Source organism: Protopterus annectens, chromosome 7.part1 (genome assembly GCF_019279795.1).
Source record: "Protopterus annectens isolate FY-2018-M chromosome 7.part1, PAN1.0, whole genome shotgun sequence".
Lineage (NCBI taxonomy): Eukaryota > Metazoa > Chordata > Ceratodontiformes > Protopteridae > Protopterus > Protopterus annectens.
Window position 1 is genome coordinate 288,553,624 of NC_056740.1, and position 18,831 is coordinate 288,572,454.

Consider the following 18,831-nt stretch of genomic DNA (forward strand, 5'->3'; position numbering starts at 1 on the left):
TCATTGCAGCCCACTGCTATAAAATGCTAGGTTAGGTAGGCGTAGCCCTTTCAGCTTTCCAAGGTGGGGCCCATGCTTGTTTGCTCTGAACACCGTTGTGTCAGTCTGAAGGTTGGTATATGTCTCTTATCTGATGCTATGGTTGTAACCAGTTATATGCATGTTGTACTCAAACCTGAATGTTGCTGCTTCCAGTGCACACATCTCAGTGTAGACATGTACGCACCCCTCCAAATGCTAACACAGGATACATGGGAGTATGTACTTTTTTCTCACTTACACAATTAACTGCCATACAAATGTGGTTATTGCACTGTATTCCTGTGGCCAGTATTTATCCTGGTCTGATACTGTGTGGTGTTTGTAAGGTGCTACTGTAGCATTATTCCCTGCTAGGATGGCTGGTTCTCTTTTCACAGTCATGTCATGCAATTCCACAACCACTGCTGGTAAAGACCAACAGAAAAGGATTTGTGTTATACCATTCCTAATTTCCATTTACATACCCTCATTGTAATGCATGATATATTTATTTCAGAACCAAGTTATTTGTATATCTGCTGTGACTTAGTGGTAATTCATGCAGTGTATTGTGCCAATGACCTGGGGTTCAAGACTGGCAGAGATTTTTTCTTTTGCTGCTCAGCAGAACAAGGGCCCTGCCATAGAGTGACTAAGGCACTTTTAAGCAGTTGTAAGCAGGTTTGCGCAGGTTTGCACGATGCTTAGCGATGCTTAGCTAAGCGTACACATGCGCACACTCGCTTAAACCTGCTTACTATCGCTTAAAAGTGCTTAATCCCGCTAACCCCCGTGCTAATTTCTTTTAAAGAAAAGAAAATGGGTAGATAGGAAAGTGGTGAAAAAGGGGGCACAATGAGGGACAGACAGTAGGTAAACAAGCTCAGGATGTGCAGGACAGGTGTAGGGAAGGTCCATAGCTGCCCACTTCTTTAACAGCAACAGCTGTGCATATGCAATGAATTTGGAGTGAAATTTGAAACCTTCCACCCCTGGGAGAGGGGTGAGGACAACAAAGTATGTTGTACTGCCAGTTCTAATTATCAGCTTACATATCCAGTGGACATGTGTGCGAAATGGGCAGCTATGTATGGGGTGTAATTTTCTTGTGGGTACAGATTGCCCTTTTTTTTTTTTTTTTTCAGGTGAGCGTGGGAAGTGAGGTAGAGGAAGTAGGTATGTCCGGGGCGGTAGGTTGGGAAGGTAAACAGACAAGACAGACAAGACACATACAGGGGCAGTGTATGACACATGGGGTGGGTGAACACAATTGACGGGGTTGGATGTTTGGAAATCGCAAGCCCATGAGCCCACAGATGGTAACAGTGGAACTGAGATCCCCACCCATGGGCAGTCACCACTGAACCTTCACAGCCCCGAGGGTGGCTGTGCTGGGGGCTGTGTAGGATGGGCAGGCTCACCCATGAGACACACCACTCTCACCTCGAGCTGGCATAGGGGATCAGCGACTGAACTCTGGATCTCCCTATGCAGCACAACCCGGACCCTTCGAAGGGTGACAGGTGGCCCTTCTGTGACCATGCTTGCATGGGGAGGACAAGCCCCATCCCCTGCAGTGCTTCCACCCGAAGGTGGCACAGGACCAACAGAGGAGGGGAGCCCAGGCTGGGCACCGGACCTGCTGGTGCCAAGTGCACTCGCCAGCTGAGGAGGGACAGTTAGGTCCGCTGGGACCGGCCATCCCATACATTCTGTGATTAGGTGTGTTTAATTACAACATAAGCAAAACAGCATTCCAGATTAGTTGTAACAGCATGCAGTAATATTCCCATTAACCCAACACACCAAGGTTACAACATTTGAACAGCAAGCATAACACATGCATATATTGAACCACAGTGGATATTCCAACAGCATGCAGGGATGTTTGGTAGCAACAGGCCACCATGATTGTGGTGTTTAAACAGGGCACATGCATCAACATGAATGCAAATATTTATAGAACAATAGGACATATGTCCCTAAAAATATTTAAGATTACACATACCCATTGAGGTGTGGAATTGCATGGTTTATGCACATACAGTAGGGTGTAGAAAAAACCTTGGTTAACATCTTATAATTACCTTTTTGTCTACACTACATTCCTAGTGACTGCAAGTGTATATCCTCTACATGTATTATTACACTTGCTACCATACATTAGGTTGTGTAATGGGTTTGGCTAGTTCAATATATGCCTGACATACTAACTGTCCAGGATGCAGATGGTACTGCTACATATTTCTTGATTGCATTTATATTTCTTTATCTACATATCTGGGATGTTTTCACATGACATTTTCACTTTGATTTGTACAGAACCCTGCATTTCTTGACACACACTCACATTTCTGGGGAAAAATAACATGCTACACGTGTGCCAGATTTACTTATTCATGCCAGCCAGTAACTGACTGTTGTGGACTGTATATATGTTTCACAGCTACTAGCACTTCCCACTTTATATGGGACTGCACAACTCTGGGTTGCCAGCACCTTTTCAAACAGTACTGTTTGTATAATGCAAGGGTACATTCTTCAGCAATTTTATGGCTGTATTATTGGACTACAACACTTTCTTTCATGCTCTCTCCCATATTTTATATAACAATACATGCAGAATAATCACTAATCTGCCTGGTGGCGCAGCCTTAGCAGCCTATCAGCATAGGCTTGCTGATTTGCAGCACGGTCACCTGCAGCTGTAAAGTAAATGAAGGGATAGTGAGACATACCTATCCATTATACATACTCCATTATCAATTCTTACATACTGCATTCCATGGCTACATACTCAGTTGTGGGGCATCCAGCATCCCATGGGCCTCCTGTATCCATTGGTTCAGGCGGTCTTGCTTTCGTCTCTTCAGGTCTGCATGGTGGTGACGGACCTGCTCACCAGTCCAAGGAACACGTGTGGCACTGGTGAGGTCACGAGCTAACCGGTTCCAAGCTTCTGCCTTGTACTCCCGTCCCTTGGAACTGGCCCTGCAGGAGTCTTGACAAATGACAGTGGACAAAGAGCCAAACCATGTATTTGGACTCCTCAATGCCCCAACGTTTCGCTCGGAAGCATGTTCCCTCTCCGACACCAGACATTCTAACTGCAGGTGTGAGCTACAATCAGCTATGGCATGTATTCCCACCTGTGGGGCTTAAATATGCCGCATTTCCCACACTTTTTTGTGAGTGGCCATTTTGTAAAATTCTTGGCTGACTGCAGACCTGCTTAGTAATGGTTAAACTACCATTAGTAAGTATATGAATGTTAACAGTGGCTGCTTCCTTTATGTTGTCTTGGCTTAGTGGTTCTGTACTTTGCTTCTGATGCACAGAGTTCTGGGTTCGACCCTTGTCATTCATTTTATTTTCATACTGTCCAGACAGGCTAGGGGGTGTGGCTGCATTTAAGCAACTTTGCTCTATGTTGCTCCTCGGTGCCCTACGCTGCCCTGGTTGGCACGGTGTGCACGTCCGTGCAAACACATTGCACTGGGTAAAGTGCTATTAAACTATGGGCAACTCTATTGCGCTAGGTGAAGCGCTATTGAACTATGGGCAACTCTATTGTGCTGGGTGAAGCGCTGCTTAACTGCAGGCAATTTTATATTGGGATCCTTTAAAATATTTATTTTGTTCACTGATACATTGGCCATTTCACTGCTTTTTAGTTATGTTTAAACATATTTGTTAGGTATTATTCCATATACTGATTTAAAAAATAAATATGAAAGGGAGTGGTGGGACTCGAACCATGAATGCCTCTTTTTTGTGCGAACGCTCTACCATTACGCTATTGCTATTTGGTGTAATTTGCATAAACATTCTTTCTTATGCTCTTCCATGTCAGAATTGCTAACTGTAGCTAAGCAATGGGCACACCCGCGCACACATGTGCAAATACGGGCAGCTATTTTGGGAATTTAAAAAAAATTAATGTTATGCGTTTTAAAACTGTGATGGGGGTTTATAATATCAAACAGTGAGGTGTTGGGTGCAGGGACAATTTAGCGGACTTGCTCTTGTTTATTTGCTTTTATTTTAAACACTTGCAGGGACGTGGACATTTAGTCTGCTCGGCAGTCAGACATGCCCCCTGCTTTCTTACACGGTCTGTGTAAGACTTATGGTTGAGTCAGCATGCCCTCATGCATATTCATGGCACGCTGACATCATACCATTCAACTGCAGCCTCCGAGTAATACTTATTAAGTCTTACACGGAGGATTTGTGAATCCGGGGGTAAGTATTTCTGATGCCATTTGACTTGCTGATGTGCAGTAAATTCTTCAGTAATGTGTTGGAGAATGTGTTGTATGCCAGACCAAGGTCACCTCTTACCAGCTGGTATTTCACCTCTGGAAGATCTACACAAATGCCTGTGCATCGACAGGGCCAAAAAGATTTCCAGCGATCCAACGCATCCTGCCAATGGTCTGTACACTCACCTCCTCAGGCAGCAGAAACAGAAGCCTGCATTGTAAAACCACTGGACTAAATAACAGTTTCTTTCCACTCTCCATTAGACTGTTGAACTCTTGGGAAAAACGAACCACGAGTCTGTCAAAACACTCAACCACTTCTGTTACATAACTAGCCTAAAAAGTGGCTTATTTTATGGATGTGCAATAAACAAGTGCAATACCAAGGTAGCTCACCTACCACACAGAAGGACTGTAAAGTGCAATATACAAACTGTGCAATAATTAAGTCTAATCATATATATGCTGCTATTATTTCAATTTTACTTTGACAAAATTACCTACATATTGTTCCTTGTCTTCCTTGTCTCCTGTTCTGAGATGGGCGTGGGTCGCTGCTGTCCTACTTTACTTACTAATTGCTACTTATTAAATTTCTACTGTGATATTTTATTAATTTTTCTCTGTCTATATGTATAACTGTTTCCTGCACTGAGAATGAAGCATTATAATTCCACTCAGCTACACTGCTGTGTAGTTCTGAATGACAATAAAGTTTTCTGTAACTTGACTTGACTAGTGACTTAACTTGAGTATAGTGACAGGGGTTTGAGTCAGTCCATGTAGAACATGTTGTTTAGGCCTTGCATCCTTTTCATATGGTATCTCTGTGGGTGCTCCAGTTATTGCATGTGTCTGGACAAATACATGACAAAGAAATCATTTTTATAAGCTGTGCAATATAGAAGGACCTTCTTAGAACCATAGACGCATGTTGGTCACAAGTTAGGTAATTCTTCATGTAAGTTCCCAAATCCCAAGCAACAGAGTCAGGTCTTAGGGTTGAATTGTAAGTGTGGTAATTCCCTGGGGTAGATGACTACTCAAAAGATGTAGTAATGCAATTTTTGGCATTTAGTTTCAGACCATGATCTTGACACCAGTTATGTATTTGAGGCAAATCTTCCTGCAGAATGGCTATGTCTAATCATATTCAAAACTAAGGCAGGGCAAAGGGAGTGACTGCCCCAAGTACAAGCTGTTTAGAGGCACGATGGGTAGTACTGAAGAGTCACTGAGTGGACATGAAAGCAGATTTATTTAAGAAGCTGTGGCTGATATTTTGGCTACTGAAATGAATGTCTTTAACAGCTTTGTATATTAGTAACTGTAGCAATGAGCTGATATAAGCTTTTTCTTACAGTTTTTTTTTTTAGGTTCATGGTTTAATACTAGTACCCTTGTGGCCCATTTTAAGTCTAGATAATTACTCCATGAGGTAATCAAACCCTGCACCTTGTGTCTTTAAGGTAAACATCTTAACCATTATGCCAACCTCCCTCCCAACTTTATCAACTTTGTAAGACCTTTTTTTGTCCTCACTTCAGAAGACTTTTTTGAGGGGGTTTTCAGCTTCAGGTAGGATGGGTTCCCATTTAAGAAATACCCAGGATGCCAGATGACCTAACTACTACTGTGGTTCATGTCCCCTCCCTCTGACCTCTTTTTTCATTGGGAGCTGGACACTAATAGCTCTTTGATATGTGACAGGGGTGCACCAATGCTACCACTCTGCCCAGACAAAATAGTTTCAAAGTCCATGCTGGTTTCTGTGTATTAAATTTCCCCTTCTGATTCTCATACCTATCTCTCTGTTTCCATTCTTCATCACCTTCCCCCAAGCCCTACCTCTGCTTCCTGCTTGCATTAATGTCATGCCAAAGGTTTTCACATCCTGGACTTTTACATTTTTCCCAATAGATGCATACTATTGCAGATTTATCACAGCACCACTTACTTGGAGTGAGTCAAATCAGCCATATATGCTTTATCCATTACAAACGATCCAACATTTTTCCTCCTGGTCTCCCGGTGTTTGTTTTAACATATACACTATGGCATCTATGGCCTGGAAGTATCACATCAGCCTAAATGGCATCTACTTTCTTTAAAATAACATTCTATCTGTCTTCTTGGTTTGCATCAAATCCTCATCCTTTTCTAATCCGTATTGCACAGATACCTTATAATTTTTGTTCTGCATTTACAAAGTTGATAAACCCTTATATTGTTTCTAATCAGGGCTGCATTATACAGCACCATCTTTCCAAACCCCACTTTGTATACAGCTACCTCTATACTGGTTTCCATCTTGCAGCCCTTCATTGTATCCTTTGCATCCAGTTAAGGCAAATTATTTTTCATACCCATGCCCTTCAATATCTTTTTTTCCCCCGTAGTTAAATATTTAACTCACAACATTTTCCAGACTTTTGATACTGTTTGAATCTGCACTCTTTTCTCTAGGAATCTATCCATTCAGCCATGTTCTAAGCCCTTCCCTTCTGCTTCTCACATTTGCATGTTCATTTTTCCCCTTAGTCTCCTTTTGGTTATAGCAAACAGCTTCTCCAGACATAAAGAGACTTTTCCTCAAGCGTCAGGTGCCCAAAACACAAGACACTATAGAACAGAACATCATTCACTACTAGAATGATTTCTAAATGTGTATCAAAACTGATTAACTTGTTTTGGGAGATTTCTCCATTCTTCAAGTTTGTGGAACTGTGGAGATGGTATATTTGCATCTGGGTGGATATGAGGATCTTACACAAACATCACAGGGTGCACAGGCCTTGCCCCCCTGCAAAAAATACCAGCAACTTTTTTTTCACCCTTGTGTGCTTTTGACATTGGTTTTAAGTGTTATATTGTACTGTGTCTTTTGAGTTCAGGTTTCAGTTGTGAAATATACAAACTCTCTCCCTCATTCTACTACACATGTATACCTTGCTGCTTTCTTTAGAACTGAATCTTTGTCTTTGTGATGGCCTACTCCCCTCTCAAACTTTTACCCAGGTATGTATTCTTAAGAGTATCCACAGGTCTGACTCATTTTAATGTTTTCCATAGGAAATCACTGCTGGAGTGCTGTACTGGCAGTGATTCCTTTCTTTTAGGAGATTTCTTCATTCTTTGCCTTTCTGCGACTGTACAGCATTTGTATAAGCTTGCGAAGGCGTACAGGGTGGAATGACATCTAAAAAATGCTTTGTTTTGTTTTTTGCATGGTTGTAAACATCTTGCTGTAACTTGACCCATAGGGGTGCTTCTGTAATGCTAATCAACACCATCAGTCATGAATTTAATATAGTAAATGAGACCCTGATCTAGCTGTATGTTAAATTTTTAATAATTTTTACATGGATTTAAGACATTTTTTTTGCATAGATTATATACTAACCACAGCTAAAAGTTTATTGTTGAACTATAGACGACTGTGTGGTCCTGCATGCTAACAAATGATTTGGTGTTAGGAAATTATTCTGGTTAAGTTACATTAATGGGAATATTTTACTAACATTTTAGAACAAAGCCTTGAAAACTTCATCCCCGGGATTCAATAAACGTTTTTTTTCCCGTGCCATAATAGTGCAGCAGCTTCTGCATGGAATATGGCGTCTGAGCGATCCAGTAAACAAGGCTGGGATGTGCACGAGCCTGCTAGCTGTATTCTGGCATGGACACCACTGAATAATGCTAATTACCTCATTTGCTGATGAAAACCATGCAAATGAGGTGAATTAGCAATTCAGTAACAGACAGGCAACCATGACAGAAGAGTGTCCATATACATTTCTGCAAAAATGAAAATGGGGGCATGACAGCTCAAAGTAAAGCATGTATTATAATCATTAGGCATGCCAATAGCCAAAAATATGGCCATTGGCATAGAAAAGAGTTGCAAAATTATAAAAATCAAAGTTTATTTTTTTTTTGGGGGGGGGCATTTAAGTGTAGCTCAGTGGCAAGTAAACGAGATTGGGCTGAAAATAAAAAAAAAATGTGAAAAGACAAGTTTAAGTGAAATCTGCATTTTGCCATTATAGTGTATGGCATGCAGAATCAAAACAATAACAGGTAACACTGGTTGCTAAGGATAAAGGCTCTGGTGTAGTGGTGTAACAAGGGACTGAGTCAGTGGGGTATGCAAATGAGCAAATTTTACTGAATCACTAAATGGGAGACCATTCTCTGGCTGTTCCTAACCGTGTAGGAGCTATAAGGCAGTGGTGTAAGCAGGAATAGCAGCTGACATAAAAAAAAGGTGTGTCGTGTTTGGTGTACCTTACCTAAGCACTGCTAAGCAAGGGGAGGGTGTGCTTGAGGCTGTATTTACTTATTCCATGAAATGAAGAGCATGCTCACATCCAAGGGAGGGCCATTTTTGCTTCAAAGTGTTTACTTTAGCTAAACAGGTTTACATGATGGGCACCAAGTCGAAAACAAAACAAAAAAGAAAAAAAAAACAGAAATAGCAGAACTGTTTACATTTGGGCAGTGGGATTGTGTGGCGCGCCACGGGGCTTAAAAGGGGTGGAAATGGGAAGGTAAAAAAAAGAAAAAAATGGCAAATAGCAGCATAAAAGCAATCACGTACAAATAATATAGCTAGCAGGTGGAATGTATCATAGTCAACCAATCATACAGGCAGTATCTGCAGCACAAAAGTATAAACTATGCAAACACCTTCCAGTTTTTTCTTTCCCAAAAACTCTGCACCATTGGTGTACACACTCGGGGGAATTTTAATTGACAAAATGTTAGGGGCTGCTGTCACTTTGATACATCAGTATGTGCTAGAGGCTGAGGGTGGTGAGGAGGATAATGCTGGCAACCGCCTCAGACTGAGGAGGAGAGTACTCAGACCCAGATTAACCTACCAGGGGCTACATGATCTGGAGATAGTAGAGCACTACAGGCTGGTACAGGGACATACTTCAGCAACTCATTGAGCTGTGCCTCACCTCAGACCCAGTGCCAACAGAGGGGAACCCATCCCAGTGGATACCAAGGTATGTGTAGGCTTAAGAATACTAGCTACAGGTACTTTTCAAAGACCTACTGGGAACATCATGGGGGTCTCACAGGCATCTGCATCCAGGGTACTCCACCAGTTCCTAGATGCTATGCTACCACATGCTGGTGAGCACATTTACTTCCCCAGCACCCGTGAGGAGATGACCAGCAATATGCACCTCTTCCACCATGTAGCAGACTGCCCAGAAATACTGAGTGCCATAGACTACATGCACATCCACATCAAAGCACCACCCGGTGAACAGGGTAGGGTCTACTTAAACCGGAAGGGCTTTCACTCCATAAACTGCCAGGTCATATGCAATTCCCAGGGCATTATCATTAATGTGTGTGCTGGCAGCCCTAGAAGCTATCATGACTCCCACATCTTGCATTCCTCACAGCCATACCAGGGATTTACCAGGGGAGACATCCCGTATGGACATCTGGTGGGGAACCTTGGTTTTGCCCTGGAGCCGTGGATGATGATTCCCATCAGGAATGCACACACACCGACTCAAGAATGCCATAATAAGGCATACGCACACAAACCAGGATCATTACAGATTGTGTGTTTGGGATGCTCAAGTCACGGTTCTGCTGCCTTGACATATCTGGTGGATCCATGCATTACTCTCCAGCTACATGTGCACATATGTTCATAGTATGTGCCATGCTACATGATACGATCCTGTGGAAATAGCTGCAGCAGGAGCAGCATGGGGAAGAGCCACACAGCTGCCCACCATTGCACACAGGCACAGATGGACTCAGAGGAGGAACCCCCTGAGTCAGCTCTTGTAGGCAGACGGAGGCATGCCCAGTATGCCCTGGCATTGGCATAGAGGCAATGCATAGCACACACACTGACACTGTAGGAACCCAGGGACTGACACCTCTCTCCGACATGCATACACAGTAAAATGGATGCCACACACATTACACTACCTGTACCTTACCATGTATAGGCAGTACACTGTATGCATATCACATAGGCAGCCCTCAAGCACTGTCCTCACAACTGCTGCAGGCACAAGGTAAGTCAGTCTTCTTAAAAATAAATGAATGGATTAGTATGTTCTGGTAGCATATCTATGGTATCGCTGCATGTATGCATGCAAGGAAATGGGGTGGCCTACTGGGATAGCAGCAGACAACTGACAGCTATGTGGGACAAATTCCATTTCAGTATATGTGGAGAGACAACTAAGTGGGAGGTCATAGGTCACAGGCTTGGATGTCAGTGTGGGGTCCCATACTCACCCCTCAGCCTCACCCAGCAAGCCAGCTATAGAAAAACATAAAGAAATGTCTGGCAAAGGCCCACAAATGGTGCCAATGATGAAATACCCCCTACATACTTACACAGTGATAGCACAGCATGTCTTGCAGTTGCAGTAAGGTTCTGAAGGGTAAGAAGTCTGAAACTCAAATGTATGTCATTACAATCTGACCTGGTGTCTTTAGTGATATGCCTCTAGTCTCCAAGACAGGACACAATACTATGCTAAATGGAACCAAAATGTAAAGCAGATATCAGCACAGTCTGTGAAAATGTGTACAGTTAATAGGTGTGCCCCCCACATCCATATTCCCATAGAAATGTAGTAACATGTATGTTTGCAGGGAAATAGCAGCAGAGCACACATTGCCAGTGCTGTCCCAATCAACATGATAATTTGTTGCATGTCCACAATATGCAGGGGTCAATGAGGTATGTATATGTGTGGTTAATACTGTCAGGATATGGCCAACACTTACTCCTGGCTGTTGTGTTGTAGTGGCCTAGGTACAGTGCTGTCTTTGACAGGGCCATGTTCAAAAAACTGCAGTGCCAAGTATTCTGCATGTCAGCTACACCTATGGTAGTAGTAGCACACACTGTCTAGATGATGTCAATATCTGTTAATGCAGGAAAGTTGTAGAGGTCATGGACAGAGGGTCCACACATATGGACAGTACATAGCTTGGAGTAACCTACTCAGTGTCTAACATACCTCTCAAATGTACAGATCTATTGCAGAATCTTCAGATGTTTGCATCATAATTGTGGTCTGTATAACATGAAATAGTGGTTGTCTGGCAATTCACTGGCAAGTCACGCAAGACTAAGGTCAGAAAATAATGACAGATTGTAGTGTCAGACTTCATACCCTATAGAAACATGCATGCTAATGCAAAGCATGTTATTGAATCACCTTTCTAGGTTTGTAAGGCCAGTACTTAAAAATGGTCCCTATATTTAGGCCTCTGTCCTCCAATCACTTATGGCTTTGTCCAGATGTCTGGCTCTCAGACATTGAGAGGTTTGGTGCCTAGTAGGACAGCTGGTACCTGAAGGTCAGTGTACTGTAAGTGTATAAAAGGCTGCCACCTTTCTGTGTCAGCACTGACAACATGTTACTGGCCAGCAGCCATACCCCTGGGATGACACAGGTTGTCATAGAAGGAATACAAGTATGTGTTGTATGTCTATTCTGCTTGTTCTAACATTGCATTTGCCTGCCAACTACTTGCAAAGCAAGAAAGGGTCATGTCAAAACAGCAATGGCAGACAGTGGGGAAGCAGACGTCAAACCCATATGAGCAAACAAGCAATTACCAAACTGGTCCGCAACTGTCAATGTTTGACAGGACATTATTAACACCCTGTCCCCATGTGTGGGCCTTTGTCTGACTGTCATATTTTGGCCTGTTCAGATGTCAGTCTGTGATGGTATGACAGCTAGGCTCACATGTAACCTCATAATAACATATAGCAACACAAACCATCTAAGGACCACAGCAAATGGAATGGTGCAATGATGTACAACCTGCTAAATAGGTACACACAGAGGTGTGAAGTCCACAACCCTGTGTTCGATGTAATGGCATGTACCATGCCCACATCAGAATTACAAATACAAAACAGCAGTCACTGTGGGCAAAGCCTGAGACTGGACTACAGAAGGACAAAGAGACACACATAAGGGGAAGAGGAACCACTGGCCAGACAAATGGAGAATGTGCACACCAGAACAGATTGTGCAGTAATATAGGTGCCATGCAGTGTATGGAGTCAGTAAACATCACCTGCAAATACACAACACACATCCATGTAAGTGTAGGTCCGCAACAAAGCAAAACCCAAACAATGGACACCTCAGAGGTAAAATCACATGAGAACTCCACAAACCTACACACCACAGACCATGTAGACTCCACACACCAAGGTCTTGCAAACTAAGCCCTTACCCCAAACCCCACACACCTACCCTGCACAGATAGGCTAACAGCACTGTCCAGGAAATTATTGCAGAAGAAATTTATTGCAAAAAGAAAGCGCTTTCGTGAATAACATTCGCTTCTTCAGACTGTTTAAAAGACAAAATAGCACACACCCTTATACATGCTCATTCAACCAATCATGCTGCAAATAAAGCCTAATTGCTTTGACTTACAGAATGCCAAATTAGTTAAAAGCAGCACTCTGCAAACATTTTAAATACATAAAAAATATATGTATAAAAAGCATGAAAACAAAATTCTATGTCTAAATAGCAGAGAATAAACAAATGGGCTTGTCAGTTGTTACATAACATGATGAGCTATACTAATTGCTCATAAATTCCAGTTAAATATAAAAGCAGTACAATGATAAAACTAATATACATACAACAAAATACACCTCTAAAACATGTCTTACTCAGGAATTGCAAAGCAGAGTCTATTGTGGGATTATACCTAATACTATACAGAACTATTAATACACATAATCAATGCTTTTGTTGTATGTATTTTAGTTTTATCATTGGGTGATATTCGAGTGTGTGTGTGTGTGTGTGTGTGTGTGTGTATAAGTGTGTATGTTTGTATGCCTAAGTATTTTGAGGAATTCCACACTAACAACATTTCCCAGTGCCCTACTTTAGCAGCCCTGCTGATGTCATTCACCTTAGAAGCACCTTTGGGCACTTGTCAGCCCTATAAGTTATGTAGCACGTGCGGTAACTGTGTAACACTATAATACAAATAACTAGATAGTCAGAGGTTCTATTCCCAGATCTGGCAAACGTGTATGAGTGTGTGTAAGTCTGTATGTTTATAGGACACAATATTTTGAGGACTTTCCAGTGCCCTACTTTAGCAGTCCTGCTGTCATTGCCCTTTTCAGGACCTTTGGACAGCACTTAGCCCTTTAAGCTCCATGGCGCATGTAATAATTAAGTAACAGTATAGTACCGATAACTAGATAGGCAGGTGTTTTATATTCAGTTGTGCCAAGTGTATGTGTGTGTGTGTGTGTGTGTGTGTGTGTGTGTGTGTGTGTGTGTGTGTGTGTGTGTGTGTGTGTGTGTGTGAAGGTGTGTGTATGTTTGTAGGGTAATATATTTTGATGCCCTTCCCACCCAGTACATTACACATTGACATACTTTACAAGTGCTCTTGATGTAATCACCTTAGACATGCCTTGCAACACTATTAAATCCTATAAGCTTTGTGGTGCATGTGATTGTGTAACACTGTAGTACACATAACTAGATACCTACGGGCTCTAAACCCAATAACCCAATACTGGCAACTGTTATACTGAGAGTGTGTGTGTGTGTGTGTGTGTGTGTGTGTGTGTGTGTGTGTGTGTGTGTGTGAGAGAGAGAGACTCACATCATCCCTGTGTGTATGCTTGGGTGAGAATCATATTCTCTGGGGGTTGGGTTATACAATTTTGAGGCATATACCACCCAGCACACATCCATTTGTGCAACTTTACAAGGCTTGCTGATGTCATTCACCTTAGATGTACCTGTACACACTTGTCAGCCATCTAAGCTCTGTGGTGTGTGCAATAACTGCATAATACTATAGTGGAATTACTTAGATAGATAGGGGTTCTAATCTCAATACTGACAACTATAGTAGTGTGTGTGAAGCATATCCCCTGTGACTGTTGTGTGTAGGTTATACCATTTTAAGGCCTGTTGACCCGCTACCAATGAAATTACTGTAAAGACCCTGTTAATGGCATCTGCCTCACATGCACCATGTAACACTATGCAGCCCATCCCAGTTATCTATACAGATGTACATGGGATATCCACATGTTTGCAACCTATGTGTGGTCTGTATCTCCTGACAATGAGCATTCCATTGATATCATTGCCAAATATGTCACAGTTACTGTACTGATACACATGCCAGCATCAGACATTGTACCTGAATGACACGTCATGCTGATACAAAAATCTGTCACTCTATCACTTGTGCAGGTGTGTAGGAGCAGTAGACAAGATCAGTCACTATATCTGGTGGGTTATCCCACCATCCATGAAGGCATTTGCAAGTTACCTGTTGTAATTATGTCCCAGGCATATAATCTATGTGGAGCATGTCATGTGTACACAGCACTATAGTACATACAAGTGGATAAGTAGGGTTACTAATATGACTGTTGTCAACTGTGTATGTGTTTCTGTATGCACAGCCCCTGTGGCTGTCTTCAGTGTGTGTATGTGATGGCTGTATGATTTTGTGTGCCTCTTGCATCCTGTGAACTCCCCCATTGCCAACCTAGTGACAGCCCATACAGATGTCATCCACCGTACAAGCAGAGTTACACAGTTTCTAACACCAAGCCACTGTGGTGCAATGGTCGTATTGCTGTGTATTGTACATTAATAGATGAGTAGGTCATCCACTCTGATAAGTGTCACCTCCATGTGCATGTGTGTCTTAATGCATGTCCCCATGGATCAGTGTGTGTGTGTGTGTGTGTGTGTGTGTGTGTGTGTGTGTGTGTCAGATGACTTTAACATGTTGAGGGCCTCTGAACCCACCATTGGAAATCCTAACAGCCCCTGCAATTATCACCCACTTTAATAGTAGTGGCAGACACTGCCACACTACAGTACTGCTCTGCTGTCTGTGTTATGTATCTAGTGCTATCATTCATAAGATTGTGCAGCTAGGGGCTGTGCTCAGCCCTTTGTCAGCTGCTCCATGTACAGGACTATGACTCCATGTGCACTACTAGCACGAGAGACCAAACATGCATATGAGATAGCAGACACACATGCTGGTGATTGTCAGGTTAGACTAACACATGCTGACCTGTGTCAGGAATACATACCCCAAACCTGTCATGCACAAAACCAGACATACCCTCATCAACTGCATGTGACAGAAATGACAGGGGCAATAGGTGCTGATAGCAGAATCTGTTGCAGTTAAAGTAATGGCAATGTTTGTGAGGGACCTAGTGCCAGTACTCAAGTAACCTCCTCTGTATGTGTGAGCCTGCAGTCCTACAGAACCCAGATGTCATGTATGAAGGCTAGGTGGCTGTGTCAAGGGTATGTATTCAAAGTCATACTGTTTGCCACAATTGCCCCTCTCACATTGTTACAGGTAAACACACCTGGTAAACATGTACATATACGGCTGTACTTTGGCTATGAAAAGGTCACTGTGTTTCCACTCCACCTTAGTCATCACTGTAACTGTCAGCAGGCCCACAGCCTGCAGACACACAGACACCTGGAACACAACCAGAATACAGTACGTGACACTACAGTCAGTCAGCAGTACAAATAGCAATAGTGCATCATGGCTAACAGGGTACATACATAACTACTGCCAGCAGCCAGCACCTTACACAACATAACATTGCTGCACTGTACTATAGTCACACTGTGCATCAGACCTATATGATCATGTCCGTGCAGTGATGGTATGGATAACAGGGTTATGGCACAAGTATCATCACATGCACAGGCTGTGGTATTGGATTTCCAGAGGCCTAAGCTGGGCCATATGGCTGACATCGTGTGTGTGTGTGTGTGTGTGTGTGTGTGTGTGTGTGTGCCTGGAGGGGTGATGTTCAACTGGGTTGTGCAGAGGAGCTGTGCATGTCTGGTGGTGACTGGCCTGTGATAGGGATGTGTGAGCATTTGCACACCATCAAGTGATGTGGATGCCCGATACAGGGCTATGTTGGACAGGCGTGGACTGTACATGGCAGGATGTACGGTTCACCTTCTTCCAGCAGGGACATGGTAACTGGTTCTACCAGGAGTATCACTGGCACCGCCAGGCCCAAGGACAGATGCAGTACTACTCCCTGATGGTGACTGCTATCTGCTGGATATGCATCCCTGAAGGGACTGGCCAGGATAACATGCCTATGGCCTGCTCTGGTGTGGTGTGGACTGCACCCTTCCTTTGGTAATGCTGTTGGTACTGCCACTACAGGACTGTGAATGTGCATGGGCACATGGGCTCACAGCCACAGCTGATCATGTTGCTGACCTACATCCACCTGGCCGATGCCCTACTCCCACCACATGCTCAAGCACAGACATTTTACGGTCGAGCAGTGACAATGTCTCACCCCGCTGTCTATCCACGACATCGGCAAGACAACGCTTTGGAAGACTCTACTATTAGAGGTGGGTTCCACTACTTTGACTGAGTGGATACTATCATTGAGCCAGTTAGCTACTCATCTGTTAACATACAGATTAATGCCTAGCTGAGAAGGCATATGTATCCTGGCTGTCTGGGGATTATTGTTAGAGAATTGGACTAGGTGAAGGTAGTCATTGTTCACCATCTTCCCCTCGTTTTTTGTGTTTGTTGACCACTTCAAAGAGGTTGGCCAGGATTAACAGGCCTGATCTCCCTTTGACAATACCCTACTGTGTAACCAAAGGCATTTTGAGGTTGCCAATGTCCCTGTTCATAATGTCCTTGATATCGCCTTCCATGATCTTGTATAGCAGGCTAGTTATGCTGATGTGCAGATTATTGGCTGGGTGAGTGGATTGCTCCACCTTTCTGTACAGGGATGACAGTGGCTGTCCTCTGTGCAGATGGGATGACACTGGTGCTCAGTCTTTTACAGTGCTTATTAGATCTGAGAGCTTATGATTGTGTTCATGTAGGATGCAACTGGGGAAGGTATCAGGTCTATGGAGACTTCTGTGTGTTGCCTTTGAGAGAGTATTACAGACCTGCATCCTGATGATGAGGGAGGGGTGCAGGTGCTGTGTAAGCACATGTGTACCAATGGGGGGACGGGAGTGATGTTTATACTTCACCTGTCTGCAGCCGGTTGCCTATATCTATGCCATATCTGGCTGTGGTGTTAATGACCATCACTACAGAGTAGATTTGTGTATTGCATCTGGGATTACAGACACGTGTGAAAGCCAAAGTGATTGCCCTTGGTGGATGTGTCCAATTTGCACTCAAAAATAGCCTTAGGGAAATTCACCTGTGACCTTATTTGCTTGTGCAGACCAAGGTGACACTGCTTCCAATAAGGCACCTGTTTCTTCTTGGCCCTGTCCAGCAATTATTTCCAGCTATTATAGTATTTGTGTATTGCTGCTGTCCACCATGAACGTTTACCCTACCTTGAGGGAGATGATGCTGCCCTGACAGGTACTGCTGAATCCTAATAGCTATGTAGGTGCCCACAATAGTATTGTGGTGTGGGCCTGGACACTACTACTAGTTCCAACTGATGGGATGTTAGCTGTAAAGCTACTTCTACCTGCTCTGTGGGGATTTATAGTCATTTTTTTAAAGTTAATTTTGTTTGACCCTGACAAGGGGGGGCAGGGGAGATGGTGACCTGAACAGTGATGGCTATGTGCTCAGATCTTACCAAGGAGGATGACACTGTAGGAGTGCTACCATTGCTACTCATATTGGTTATGACCAGGTACAGGATATTTCCACCAGTCATAGGAGTGTTGACCTGCTGATCCACAGTATTGCCATTGACAAAGCAGAGGAATCTCTGTGCATTAATGTTCAGGTGGCATAGGTCATGCAGACTATGGTTGGGTAGTTGAAGTCACCCAGGAGCAGGGTAGACGATTCAATCCAGACAGATTCCAGCAAGTCCCAATAGGTGTGGTGGGTGTCCATAGTCATGGCTGGAGGCCTGTAACTAGCTATGATTTAAGTAGGTGTTTTGTCGACTGTTAACTACACTCGGGATGCCTCCCATACATCATACTGTTTGGCCAGCCTGGAGGTGTGTATGTGTATGATAATGTTCAACATTCCGCCTCCTGTGGCTTTGCAGCCCTCCATTTGGGGTCTAAACGTATGATGGGATGAGTAACCTGGCAAGGTTGGTGTGCTCTCCACAGCTACAAAGCAGGTGTCAGTGACTGCACAAATGCCTGCATCCTACAGGACAAGATACGCTTGCATTGACATGGGTTTCATGCTGACACCTAGCTTCTGTCAGAACAAGACATCTACACAAAGGCACATATCACTGGTGGGCAAATGCCGGAAAATAGTGTCATGCTATGAGTCTAGATGAAACAGACTTAGTTGACAAATCACTGGGATGATGTGAGCATTGACATCAGTAAATGATGACAATAATTTGTGTTTCAGACCTGGAATCTATCAGAAAATATATGTTAAATCAAACCATGCTACCCTAGCAGACGTCTACGCATATAACAGACATATTTCAAAAACGTCATTATTGTTTGCCCTTTATCCCCCCCCCCCACTTTGTCAG

General features: G+C 43.3%; 1 protein-coding gene across 1 annotated transcript in view; it reads left to right on the top strand.

Moving 5' to 3' along the window:
• The window catches only part of LOC122807736, an 875,912-nt gene that overhangs the window by 461,440 nt on the left and 395,641 nt on the right, over positions 1–18,831 (top strand). The gene's annotated exons all lie outside the window — the stretch shown is intronic.